The 14,482-nt window shown below is 36.4% G+C and overlaps 1 long non-coding RNA gene across 3 annotated transcripts in view; it reads right to left on the bottom strand.

Moving 5' to 3' along the window:
• Window positions 1-244: 244 nt before the first annotated feature.
• Window positions 245-14,482, bottom strand: part of LOC134473584 (uncharacterized) — a 175,601-nt gene continuing 161,363 nt past the window's right edge. For 2 of the 3 annotated variants that reach the window (XR_010043884.1, XR_010043883.1), the window contains exons 7-9: window positions 12,460-12,576; window positions 4,384-4,481; window positions 245-3,632 (exon numbers count right to left, since the gene is read on the bottom strand). This is a non-coding gene — a long non-coding RNA (uncharacterized LOC134473584). The remainder of the gene's footprint in view (window positions 3,633-4,383; window positions 4,482-12,459; window positions 12,577-14,482) is intronic. The other variant, XR_010043885.1, reaches the window with a different exon arrangement.

Genomic DNA, 14,482 nt, shown 5'->3' with positions numbered 1-14,482 from the left:
CTGCCAGCGCTTATCCTGAAGGTGAGACACTGCAGTCGTTCATGCAGGTGGTTGTGACAAGAGCCTTGTGCTGCCCACACTGTCTATAACCACAGACCATCAAGTAACTGTTTTGAAAAAATGAGTTAGCATTTTGTCTTTTTACTATCACAAACAGAAACTTGGGACCTATGGTAGACTACAAGCATGAAAGATGAATAATAAGATTCATCTCAAATATCAAAAATTACAGAGACAGACATAATTTTCTTTAGAGGATTTGCAGTTGTTATTTATTCTTTGCCAGAATAGATACAGAAAAGATAGTGATAATAAATTAAATTTTATAAAAGAAGAAAAAATGACCACATCCTTTTAGTTGCATTTTTCTGATAAGAAAGAAAAAAAAAAAAAAACACTGCATGGTAAGAGCAAACATCTCAAGCACTATAAACAGTTTTCTTGAAGACCTCCCAAGAGTGCAGGAAAAAAAAAAAATCTTTCTTAAAACTAAATCAATGACTGGGCATGGCAGCATATGCCTGTAATCCCAGCACTCAGAAGGTTGAGGCAGGAGGATTGCCATAAGTTCGAGGCTAGTGTGGGTTACATAGCGATTTTGAGGCCAGTCTGAACTGCATAGCAAAACCCGGTCTCAAGAAGCAAACAAACAAAACAAAAACAGAAAAAAAATCCAGATCAATGATCCATTTTTCTGTTTTCTAATGAAAGTGTTATATTTTATATTATTTGTGAAAAATTCTCTAAACCTTTTCTTTCATAGAAAGTTGCAGGTTAGAAAAAGAGTGAACCATCAGAGCCTGTGGCTCTTCCACCCAGGTAGATGAAAGACCGAAAGAATGGAAAGACTATCTGCTGAGCAAAAGAGTGCATCCATATACCTTCGCATATGCCAAAAGGGGTGTTCAGTAAAAAGAAAACTGTGGGACAGATAGTAATGAATACATCAGCAGATCTGAAGAAAAACGTTGGGCTTGCACCAAAGACGATCTGTAGGAGGGTCGGTCTGACATCGACAGACCAAGAGAATATTTGGGCTCAGAGAAGGACAGTAACATTTTTGCTCACTTGAAGGAACTCAGCAGCAATGTTGTTCAAGTGTTGTGCAGATCTATGAGAACTTCTGTGTACAGATACGTATATGTGAATCTAAAATTAAGATGACAAACTTCGGGGAGAGTCTGTACGAAATGAAAACAACCTGGAAGTGAGGGTAGCTGATTACGAGACACCTTTCTGTGCTGTTTGAATTGTTCAATAATCATATTATATTTATACATTTTAAAAAGATAATAACTACAAAACTCAGTTGAAACTAATAGTGTGCCGTAAGACGAAAAAAAATGATTCAGATAACACAAAGAAGTAATCTAACTTTGAGGCTTAAAACCAGCAATGATTTCCCTGTATAGTAACAGAGGATGTCACTTTAAAATAGGAGAATAAACATGGATTTTCGATTGTTACCTTTCATCTTTTGCCATATACAAAAATTCAAATAAATCTATGAATACAATATGGTAAATAGTTTAAATCAAAGACAATTTGCCAAAGAAGTTTCACTTAGAAACTCTTTGAAATATTTTGTTTTCACTTCTCTTTTGGTTGACTTACTTTCCTGTCCCGTTCTTGCTAGCATCTGTTTCTCGTTTTCTCAGGACGCATCTCCTCCCTGGGCAGTCTGGCTTATTTAGTGCCTAACACTAACCTCGTATCGTTCTCAAATCTATAGTTCTCACTCCAAATTCTCTCCTGAACTCAAGAATGCAATTCTGTTACTAAACTCTCTCAGCTTTGATCTTTTACTGCATATCTAGCACATAAAAAAACTAAACTAACTTTTCCAAACTTAGTTCTTTTCTTTCTGCCAATTCTCATTCATGTATATGTTAGGCAAATGCCATACAATCACCATGTAATGCTTCCCCTCTCCGTTCTCCTTTACATTTGATTTTGTCAGTCAATGCAAACGCTCAAATGTCTCAAGAAAAATAAAACAGAGCCCCACCTTTATGATTGTTGCCATCCTATCCTGTCTATCTTATTGCAACAGGTTTTAAACCATCTCTGACCTTTTCTTAAGTGCCACAAGATATTGAAACTCTGTTAAAAGCATCTTCAAAGCTTCCTCACTTTCTAGAAGATCAGCATATATCCATTCTGCCTCCCCACCATCCTGTATTTCAGCCAAACACAACGGCTGGCTTTTCCCTGAGACTATGTCATTCGCTTTAATGCCTGTACATCTTTCATCTTCAGCCTTCTTCGCCAGAAAGACGTCACATCGCATGGGGTCACATAAGGTGGTGTTTGTTCCTAGGCTTCACCTTCCTTCCCCCACCTGGTGGCAGTGCTGTGTTGGAGGTGAGAGGACGAGCCAAGATAGAGGGGTGACTGGGGTGGGGGGGCGGACCTTCTTGCCAACTCTTTCCCAGGGATTGCTTTGTCAAACAATGCCTCAAATGTCTTAGACATCATGAAAACTGTTAAAGAAGTTGAATGAAAGTCATGGGTGTTTCAGAGGATTATCCAGCAGAGAGGAGGAAAGGCATAAAGTTGGAAACGAAGTTGCCATCTTTTTGCATCAGCATAGCTGTGAAATAATTACTGTGGTCTCTGCTGATGCTGAGACGCCATCATTCCGGCCTTCTTTTCACACAGAGAGAGTCAAATGCATTTCTCTGATGATAAGGCACACATTGTTCTTCGCAATGAATGCATTCATAAAACACTAGAAAATTTTAAGTAAGTGTCCAGATATAAAAACTACAAAGCAACATAAATGAACTGTGTTTAAGTGGAGTGAATTGAATAGACAGAGTATTTTTCATTATAAACTAAACCTAAGTAACACTGCTAAACCAGGCCAGTCCCAAGTAATTTATCCTAAAACTCACATGGTACAAGGGCATATCACTCGATAATAATACTCTGAGAAACTAAGCAAGCATGCTTTCTTCCTCAGCAAAATCGTTCTGGATTAAAGTTCTCTGGAATAAATCATGTCTCTTTTTAAAATACTAGCAAAAGAAAAAATATTGTTTGGCACATGTTTTAATCAGTGCACAGTGGCAATGGAAAAGATGAAAACACAGAGTAAAACACATTTTATTTCTGTGGATAAATTCAATAGGTGTGCTTGGTAAACAAGGAGCAATCACATCTTTAACTTTAAATTTGTGAATATGTTTGATCAGAAACATTGCCCCCTACATACACATATGCCAACGCCATCACCACATCCTGCGTATCTTTCTAAAAGCCTGGATATGGGAGCCCACATGCAGAGGTCTATGATAAGAAACTACTTTCTTAACTGATATTATTTCTATAGTTGCATCTACTATTCTACCACAGAGTTTCTGGAGGAAAGATGCCCAGAACAACCCTCATGACTTCTTGTCCTTGGATGCCACGATAAGATGGAAACATCTGGAATGATTCAGTTGAACATGCAGAAGGTTTTGTCATCTAGGTCGCCTGTACTTCAGCTCCTACTTTTCTTGTGCCATCCATTCGTCTTTCCTTTCTCCAATACTTCATTGTCTCTCAAAGCTGCTGAAGAGTGTTGGAAAAAACACCACCTTGGTCTCTCTTCTTGCTGCCATGTCTATTTAAGTTTGGGCTGAAGTCTACAGAAAAACATATCGTTAATGGTTAGAGACCAGTGCATTATGGAAGACTGATTGCAAACAGTGGTTCCAATTTTCTAGAGTTCTTGTATTATGTCATTGTTGCTAGAGTAAGTGTGCTTCCAATAGACTTTTGGTTGGCATAAACTCTTAGCAAATGAGGGTTATGTGTTATCTACTTTTAGTATTCAGCCAAGCATGCTTTGCAACTCAGAAATATGAAACAGTGAGCATTTTCTTAGTTCATGAATCCACAAGAACGGAGCAGTTCAACTGCTGAGCAGTTTTGCTGATTTTCTGGGTTTTCTTATATCTCTGGAACCTAATCTTGGACTACTGGGCTGAGTCAACTCTACTCCAGTCGTATTCTAATGGGCCATCCTAGGTATATTTTCATGGAAGTCACAGGGTTTTTAGAAAGATGAAAACCACACAAAGGCACTTGAGGTCTAAGCTCCACGTGGAACAATGTCAATTTCATGTGCTTTTTTTTGGTCCAAATAAATCATAAGGGTGGCTCAGAATCAAAGCGGGAAAACAGACTCTGCTCCTCTTGAAGAGGTAGTGCCTCGATTCATGAACTTAACTACTTCTGTGATTCTGGTCACAAACCAAACTGCATGAGAACTGAATCAAATTTCTCCATAAGGTCAACATTGAACCTTCACCCCTGAATTTGATTTGCCTCTCATCCAATTTGGTTTGCGACAAGAATCATGGAACGAATTAATTTCATGAACCAAAGTCTCACTGTATCAGAGTCTCAGGCCAGGAGTTGGAGACAGGAATCCAACAGAAGATCAAATAGAGTGAATCTATTAATTAATCCTGTTGAGAAGTCTGGAGCACCTGAAATCAATAGAGAAGTCAGCGTTAAAACACAGGATGTAAGTTGGAAAAAGAGTCAGTCTAGGAAAGGCTGTTTAGCATAGGCAAGAATCCCTGAAGAAAATAGATACTGTAATAAAATAGTTAGTTGACTTTTTGCCTTTTCTTATGTGGATGTCTTAATACTGGCTAAGAATTACGTTTATGTTCTATAAGAAGCACAGGTTAGTGTTTGATCCTAGTGTATGTAGTCAGCCTTAGCAACCAAGAGAGTTTCCATACATACTAAATACTTAACAAATGTGTTCACTGACTGACTGCAGGAGTGAATGAATGAATACCTGCTGTACACTTAAATCTTAAAGCCATGTCACTCAAGTTCTGGCATTAAGAGACACTGGGAAAAGGTGATGCACAAGGACACTCAATAGCATGGGACTTCTGGTTTCTTTAGTTTCATAAACCTCACTTTCAATCCCTGGGTATTTCATAAAACATGAATTTAATAATATTTATTGAATTGCACTTTCAATTGGCCAAAATACTTTGTTCTCAACATAGCTGAAGTGTGGAGTTTAATCTGTGCATTGATTAGGAGTTGACAGACTACTACTATGGACATCTTGGAAGTTTCTTTAAAAAGGTCCAGGGAGGGGCTCTCATCGTTGTCCTGTTGTGTTGAGCTAATCTGACTTCAGCGAGAAATAATACAAAGAGTGGAAAGTCGGTTGGTTTTGGTCTCACCAGATGCTGACCTTACGATGCTTCATCATGGCCATCAAATGATCCACTTCTTTCATGCACCAAAGATGAGAGAAAGCCTTTCCACTGTGTTTTTTTATTAGTAATGTGTCTTTTTCAGTGAAACAAAACAGATCTAATATATATGTATGTATACATACATATATATGCATGTGTGTATATATCTATGTATGTATGTGTATACAAATATGTACTATCCTACTACTCCTAGGGCCATGATGAACAAAAAATACCAGAGTAAATCAACACAAGGGAAAATGATGCCATCAAGGAATAAGGTATAAATGCAATGTATGAATCTATTATTGGTGTAATGGTATGCTTTCAGTAAGCCTTTTTGTAAGTAGAAATACCACACTCAGTGATACAAAGTATAGTAAATACATAAACCATTTGCACATTTATTACTGTTGCTAAGTGTTATGCATTGCACCTCATTGCTTATGCTAGACTTTTGTACACCTGAAATTTTGTTTATACCAGCATCACCACAAGACCTTGGGGACTGCATTGCACTATGACATTGTGATGACTATGCCACAAGACAATAAGGAAGTGTTCAGCCCCATTATGATCTTTTTAGAGCACTAGAGCTTATGCAATCTGTCATTGACTGAAATGTTATATGGCACTTGACTGTAATTACATGTGACATCCTAAACATGAGTCTCTAGAGTATCTGATATATAGAAACATGGTATAGACTTCATGTTCATTCACTGGATAATACCAAAATGATCACTTACATGAGTTGTCATTACTTTTCTCTTTTGATTAGTTTTAGAAATCATTTTATGTATATTTTCCTTATAATACCATTTGGGTGTGTATACATCTGCATATTTATATATGTTAGAGCCTCACACACAGCACTCTGTCACACTTTGGAAGGATCTCACATCATGAAATTACTATCTTGTAGCTATTAAGAAAAATCATTTTAATGTTTTCTTTGTGCTGTAATTCAGCAAAGATCAACTCCTTAAGAAAACTATGTTGCTAACCTGTTTTAATGAGTGAAGTTATATCAGAATGACCTAAGTTTTCAAAACTGGACTGAAAACTGTCTTTGAAGATTGATTTATGCCATAATTGGTTAATCTTCTTTCCAAACTCAAATCTCAGTGAAACATCACTTAAAATGGGGGCAGTTAACAGGAATATAAATATATATCTGGGTGTTTTTCAGATTTTTGATTCATGTTAGGAAATCTGAAAATTGCTTCATTGAATTTTCATAAAAAGCAGATAATTCTGCCAAAATTGCAGCATTATGATATAAATATGAGTATTGACAACTTGCAGGGGACTCTTGGAACATCAATCTAGTTAAATACTTCTCTTCTTGTCATAGTGATCACTTAGTGTTAGATGCCCTAAGTCAGATTTGCTGGGAGGGTTGGACAGTAGGGAAAGCTAATAGTCAAAAGAGCAAATGTAGCATGAATTTATGGGGGTGAACTATAGCATTTAACAGTGCCTAATCCCAAAATATGAAATAGTCTGAGCTTTTGATGACACCAAGGAATGAAAAGAGTCTGGTGTAATACGGAGCTGACTTAAAACCTATATAGATGGTGATACAGACAGAGTAATAGAATGATGTGGTAAAAGGGGATAGAGAAATAGACATGTATCATCGTAAACCACTTTCACCCCAAACTTGTAGCAAAAAATAAGATTACCTAACTTTTAAATCTTAGCAATATATTAATAAGATTTCTCTGGGGAATCAGAACAAAATAGGAGATATAGATGTATAAGAAAGTATTAAAGGAATTTCTCATACAATTTTGGAGGCCAAGAAGTTTCATGATAAATGACCTGCAAACTGGAGAACCAAGGAAGCCAACACTATCCATTCACTGAGTCCACAGGCCCAAGAACCAACGCAGTCAACAGTAACTCTCAGCTTGAGGCCAAAGATCCAGCAGCCCATGTAAGTCCTGAAGCCCTCAGGCCCGACAATCTGCAGTTCTGATGTCTGAAGGCAGAAGATGTTGGTCCAGCTCAAAATGAGGGGGAAAATATTGCCCAACTTTTTAATTCTAAGCCCTCACTGGTTTGGGTTATGCCTACTATATTGGTGAGTGTGGAATATTTTTTAACTGAATCTACTGATTCTAATATTAATCTCTTCAAAAACTTTCCTTACAAACATACCCCAAAATAATATTTTACCATCTCCTTGGTTATCCTTTGACCCAGTTCAGTTAACAGTGTTAACCATCATCCAGTTCCACTGCCTCCTTGCAGAAGGATGACCAGTGTTTTACTATGATCAGTATGAGTAATTTGCATGTGCATAGGATAAAAGGACAAAGCAAGAAGTTTTCATCATTTCCATACTAGTTAAAAAGATTTTGTTGAACTCCATTCAATAAAACTTGTTAGTGTTTATATTGTGCCTCGTGCTATGCATGATACCTAGAGACAAAGATGGATGTAACATTGACCTTGAAACTGACAGTCTAGGGAGGGTGAGAAATATTTAAACAAATAAAGAGGTTGGAATGTGATTCAAACAGTATCAGAGGGCCAGGGATTTAGCTCAGTGGCATAAGCACCTGCCTTGCAAGCCCACAGTCATGAGTTCGATCCCCAGTACCAAAAACAAAAAGCAAAACAAAAAATTACAATAAGAGTCATGGAAGCAAAACAGATGCAGGAATGAGTCATTTGGTCCAGGACAGAAAGAAAAGAGGAAGCACATCTTAAAAAGGGTTCGAAGGGTAACTGAAAGTTCACTGACTAACTGTGAAGGCGTTTGCAGGAAGATGGAACAATATATGTAAAAACACAGACACCATGAGTGGCATGTATGTGAAACAAGTGATACCATTACCTACAGATCAATGAGGATGGATATGGGACCAGAATCACATGCCCAAGAACTTGTTTGCACTTTATATTCTCGATGATATTCACCATAGGCAGAGATGAAACCTGGAACCATGTGTGTCATATTTCCATTACAGAAACTGCACCCATGGCACCAAAAAATTTGGATGAAAATATTGTTAAAACAGAAGCATGGAGCCAAATAGGAGCTTCTAATACAGGAAAACCTCTTTAAAATTTGACATACTTTATATTCTCTGTAAAATGAAGAATAGCGTATCAATCAGCTTATTTCAAGATGAAATTTTTAGACACATAAGCATTTTAAAATTTAGACCTGTTGGAAAAGAAACAGTTGTTTTCACAAATACAAAGTACTATGACATTTTGAAGCATCATTTATTTTCAATGTTACCTGCCATAGAGTGGGCACTAAATATTTACCAAGTAAATGGATTAATGGATCTAATTGTCCTCCAGATTGAGTCTTTTTCATATTATTTAGAAATCACTTTCAGTGATGTATTACTACTTTCAATAGAAAATAAAGTCAGTTTAAAATACTTAAAAGTAATCAAACTGAGTTTATTTAAATTTTTTCTATAAATCAGACTTTTATTTAGTCAGGCTGCCCTTTACCCCAATTAATCCAAATCAGTGGGCTTTTACTGTAATTGAAAGTTGTGCATACTTGCCATTTCCACTGACCCTCTAAGAGCCTATAATGACAATTGGAAAATATCCAAGGTGCTAATACCTTTAGTTTCTCCTTTACTTTCCTTATAGACAATAAAAGTTTGCATTGTCAAGTTCAAGTCTCTTCTAAAATCGCCCCTGACATCATTGACATCACCTTTAGAAGTTTTGCTATTTCTTAACAATGGCTCTACTAACAAATCCTTAGAGGGAAATTAAGTACACTCCTTTAATTCACAATCTTTATTAATTTCAAACATGTACCAAAGAGCTAAATATCTGAGTCAGCCTCAGTCTCCTTCTTCTGCCGATCAGTTCTCAAAGTTTGTTTAATCTATTACTGAAAAGCATTTCAGATCTACTGTCTCTACTCTAATTTCATGGCTATTCCCAAACTTTAGGTTTACTGTCTCTTGCCCAGATTGACGTAATGGATACTATTCCCAAAGGTTTCCTATTTTAAACATCAGAGTCCTCCAATCCATCTGGAACTCCTGTCCATGGTATAGCACTATATTTCTTTTCTCAAATGGAAATTTGATTGTGTAATTTATCTCAGTGGCTTTAATTTGAGGATTAAATGAAAGAAAAGTCTTTCAGGGGTGTTGCACTGTGCCTGTTAGTAACTGAGCAGTAAATAGTGACTATTGTTTTTAATTGCCATCTATCTAATGAGGTTCTCTTTCATCTGGTGTTAGTCATTTTCCTATCACTGGCACAAAATATACCACAGTTGCAGCTTATACCATGGTAGCTGGCTCCAGGGCACGGCTCCCAGAAATGGTGTGGCTGAGGACTTTGCAGAGGAAAACTGTTCATACGGTGGCAGTCAGCAAGCAGAAAGGAAATGGAAGAGCCAGGGACAAGACTATATACCCTTTCAGGTCTCCAGGGTTCACGTCTCTGGGCCAGGTCCGACCCCTTAACAGCACTGCCAGCTATGAACTCATTAATGGGTTAATTAACTGATTAGTGTAGTGCTTCCATGAGCCAATCACTTTCCAAAAGTCCCACATCTGAATACATGAGACTTCTGTGAGATACCGTAGATGTAAACCATAACACAGTCAATAAAAGTGCTCTAAGTCATAATGGTTAGATTTTCATACTGGGCTCACAGAATGTTTTGTATACACTTCTATTGCATTTACCTTATTGTAGGATATTTATTTCTTTAATAATATTCACAGCCTTGTATTTGTAACTTTCTATCTGTTTCCCTTTTGTAAGGTCCCTAAGGGTATTATCTAATTTAGCTCTAGGAAACTTGATGAGGAAGGTGAGATCGTGATCCCTATACTAGTGATAGAGACGGAAGCCAGCATCTAAGCACTGTCCAACGTTACTCTACCAGCTCACCCTGAACACGACACATCCTTTAACCACTGTTTAACCTATTGGAATGCAAGCTCCTTAGGTACAGAAACTGCTAAGTACGTTCTGGAACCTAAGGTCTAGATTGCCACTGAATCCAAGCCACATCAGAATCGCAAGCACAAACTTAGACAACAAAACTCTGTTAATTTTCTTCCTGTAACAGTTAACTGTGTCAGTTCAAATAAGAAATGCCCAAGTAAACTGGGTCAGCATAGTTTGGAGTGCAGCTTAGGGAATTTACTGAAGACAGAAGACCCACTCTAGGGTGGTTTGTGCTGTAAGTGGTACAAAAGGGGAATGAAAAAGGATGGCTCATTTCTGTTTCTTTGAAGGAATTCTAGTCCTCACCTTCATCTTGGACATCTTGTCCTGCATTCTGGTGCAGACTTTGCAGATTCTAGCACAGACCTTAACCCTTCCTGATTCAGATCCTTTGGCCTCCTATTACATCCTTGCAAAGACTACAGTGAACTCCAGACCTACGACTGGATCAGATCCCTTGAATCTCCAATGCATAGACAGCCCTTTTGCACACTTCCACACCTGACTCTGTGGGAAGCCATCATAAGGAAGTCTTGAAGTTATTATATGTGTGTATATCCTACGTTAAATCTGTTCCTCTAGTAAGTATTGGTGGATACATTTTTGATTTGCAAACTCAGTTTCTCTGGTCCAAGAGAAATGCAAGCAGTCTTATTATACTAATTGTGACTTGGTGCCCTGTCCTGATATGAGAGAAGCAGTGAAAAAGAGACTTCTGTGAGTTGAGAAGTTATTAAAAAAGTATGGACTATACCCAGTGTGCGTTTAGGTTTTGTATATGTTTTTTTTTTAATGTGGCAGATATACAACTGTAATTGGTGAGCTACTGTCAAAGAAAGTTGTTTGGAACTATGAAGAATATTTTGCTGCTTGATAATTTTCCAAATTAAAAAAAAAAAGAAAAATTTCAAGAAAATATACCTTTACATTGACTTTCAAAGAGATGGGTATAAAGAAGTCATATATTTTTTAAATGTGTTAGTGGAAAATAGCCTACTTCAGGCATGTTAAGTTTTTAGCAGCTATAATTACATTGCATTTTACATGGGAGTAGGGTTGTATATAACATGACATTTACATTTCATCATCTATTTCAGCTAGTTGTGTTCTTCTATTTATAAAGTAGGTGAATATGAAATTACTCAGGATTGCTCTGGGTAGTTTAAAATTTTGAGAGTCTGTATTATTTTGGGCAAAATTTGTGTCTGTGTTGTGAGCATCACTCAATAAATCTCTAATTTAAAGACACAATGGCTTTATACTTGTCTGGGCTCTTGCTAGGTCTGAGGTCGTATCATCAGCGTGTACACAATCAGAGCGTTCCATGAACCATACGATGTTGGCAGGTCATTAATAAAAACTGAAAAAGCAAAAAGCCCCATAATTAGCTCCTAAGGTAACTTTGAATGTAACATTTTCACCTTAGATTCAAAACCATTAAACGAAATGACTAGGGTTTATTCACTAATGCAGCCTGAGAACGATTCCACTATCGTTAAACTTTGCCAAATTGAGGCACACTCAAATAGCAATATGTTGTGATTCACTGAATCAAAGGCCAGAGACAAATCAATAGAGATAGTTGCTGCATAAAAAAATGATAATGAGCAGATGTAACAGTATCACCAAGGTTACCTTGAGGGGTGCAAAGAAGTGGTTTTTAACACCATCACAGAAAATAAGGTCAATATTAAGTCAAAAGCTCCTTAAGTTTTTAGTGGATACAGAAAAACTAGAATAAGGGAAGTAAGCAATCATGGGAAGAAAATTATTTCTCAAGGTATAATGTAAGGTTCTGTCCTTTTAATATCTTAAGCAACTTGAGATGTGATAGATCCACCAGCAGCAGGTCAAGAAGGACTTAATATGGCCATTAGAAAAGTAAATTCTAAGGAGGAACAGAATCTTGGCAGAATCTGCGAAGTCGGTGAGTCAATACCATATGTATTTACTTTAATAATCTTGAAGGAACACTTTGGACAATTGACAGATAAAGGAATAAGAGAAGTGAATTAGTCAATTTCCCCCCTTATTTTTAACTGTATTTGGTTAATCTTTGAACAAACTCAATCCCTGGAACAGATTATAAAGTTTACTTGAACTACTCAACTGTATCTCTGGGCATTTTTTTAACATGGAGAATAAAATAGCAAGTTACCAATAAAGTAACTCTTCAGGTACTAAAGCCTTACACTCAAATTAGTGTTTTAGTCAGTGTGGAAACATAGCCATTACACTTCTCCCAGTGACAAAAGCTTAAAATCATAAAGATAGAAGTCACCTTTTAAAATTGCTCATTCCGGCTCACCATCAGTCACTTCTTTTATAATACTCTTCCCTTGATGTTTTAACGAGTAAAATATTTCCTTTTTGTATTGACTATTCCATGAGTGAGTTCCTGCAAGTATTTTTTAAACATTATTTCAATAGTAACAGCACTGGCAAACTTCAGACAATAGTTAACATTTTTATAAACCACAAGATCAACGTATGAAAAGCAACTAAATCATGAACCAAATAAGTCTCCTTTAAAAATCAAGACTGAATTTAAGGTTGTTTAGGAGTCTGTTAAATGCTTTGGAAAAGGCCACAGACAGATTAATTCATAACTTTTCAAATGTAAGATTGCCCTTTTTATATAGAAAAAGAACTTTCAGTAATTTGTTTTATATTTTAGCAAAATAAGATAAAAATTAATTTTCTAATATAATATCTTATGGAATGCTTTGGTTGTGAGTTGCTAAATTAATATACATGGTGATAGGCTTGAGAAATCAAGACCACCTGATACAGTCTGAATTATCAATTGTTTTCAGTAGAGTCCAATTTAAAAAGGAAATCTTTTCATTAGGATTGCTTGATTGGTATATTTATGTATGTACTTATTTTTCAGTACTGGGAATTGAATCCAGGGTCTTAACACTGAGCTACATTGCCAGTCCTTTTGAAAAAAAATATATATATATTTTTTTATTTTGAGAAAGGGTTCTCTGAGTCAGTAGGTTGCCCAGGTTGGACTGAAATTTGTAATTCTCTTGCTTCAGCCACTCAAAGTATTGAGGTTACAGGTTTGCCACCACATCTGGTTTTGGAGTTTTGGTATGAAAAAAAAACATGAGAATGGAATGCATAGTTGTTTATGTCTTTTCTAACCTTACATTTTCTTTCTTTTGTTCAAATGACTCCATGGTTCTTGGTCAAGAATGACTTAAATGCATGAAAGATTTAAAAGTTTTTATTTTACAGTAGCCATGTATTACCACAGAGATGTTTAAACGACTGTCAAGCCCTCTATTTAATTTGTCTCTGAAATGAAATAAATATACCGCTCTCTGGTTTGGGTTTGTATCTTTTATACAATAGAGAAAATAAAAACTGGCTTTCAAGAGTCTCCTTCAGACATCTCCTTCAAAACAATGATCAAAATGTTTTTGCAGGATCACTTACAAGGTATTTTTTTCTGTTTGTAATTTGAAAAACAGAAAGAAAACCCTACAAATTATTGCTCACTCATTAACACAGTCAGGTACCACTTCAGTGGTTGATATTCAATCAGCCGATTAAAATTATCTAGTCAGTTACCTTATGATTTTCCAATTTTGCAGTCAGATCGGTTGGAGATATAAGTAATTAATACATGTCTAAATTATCAACAGTTTTAGTTTTGCAAAATTCTAGTTTTGATTGACAAGTATAACATTTTACTTTCTTTCTAAGACATGAATATTTCAATTGTTTTATTGAAATTAGAAGTGTTCCTCATAAGCTGCATTTATGCCTTAAACACACCCATGAAATCTGATGAAATAATTTTAGATAAATCCACATTTCCCTTGACTGTTTTTCTTACTTGCATAATAGGTCCAATCAACCCCAACTGGAAAATGGATAGGTTTTGTTGTGATAGCAAATAGGCAGAAGAACTGAGTGGGACATGGTAGTGTAAAACAAGAAAGTTTAAAGGTAAACCAACAGGAAACGAATGGCAATTGAGTAGTTCTTAGTTATTACATAGCTGTAACTCAGTCTGCTTTTCCTTCTTCAAGCGCTATTCTGTTCCAACATCATCCCCTCATCTCTTGTCCCTTGCAATAACAGTGTCTACTGAAAGCATCAAGATTGAGTAGATTGTCAACTGTCCTGGAATGCCTTCTCCTCTTATTCTACCTTTCAATTAAAGTAAAAAGTTTTGAGAATAAACCAAACATGTTTAGGTCTGCCATTCTCTTTTTATCCTCCTGTTCCTGCATCTTAACACATTCTTTTATGTCATCCTCTCTCCCACGACACTCTTTTATTCACGT

This window comes from Cavia porcellus, unplaced genomic scaffold, assembly GCF_034190915.1.
Source record: "Cavia porcellus strain 051 isolate PalLab524CR breed Dunkin Hartley unplaced genomic scaffold, mCavPor4.1 scaffold_27, whole genome shotgun sequence".
NCBI lineage: Eukaryota > Metazoa > Chordata > Mammalia > Rodentia > Caviidae > Cavia > Cavia porcellus.
This window is presented reverse-complemented; position numbering and strand designations above follow the sequence as displayed.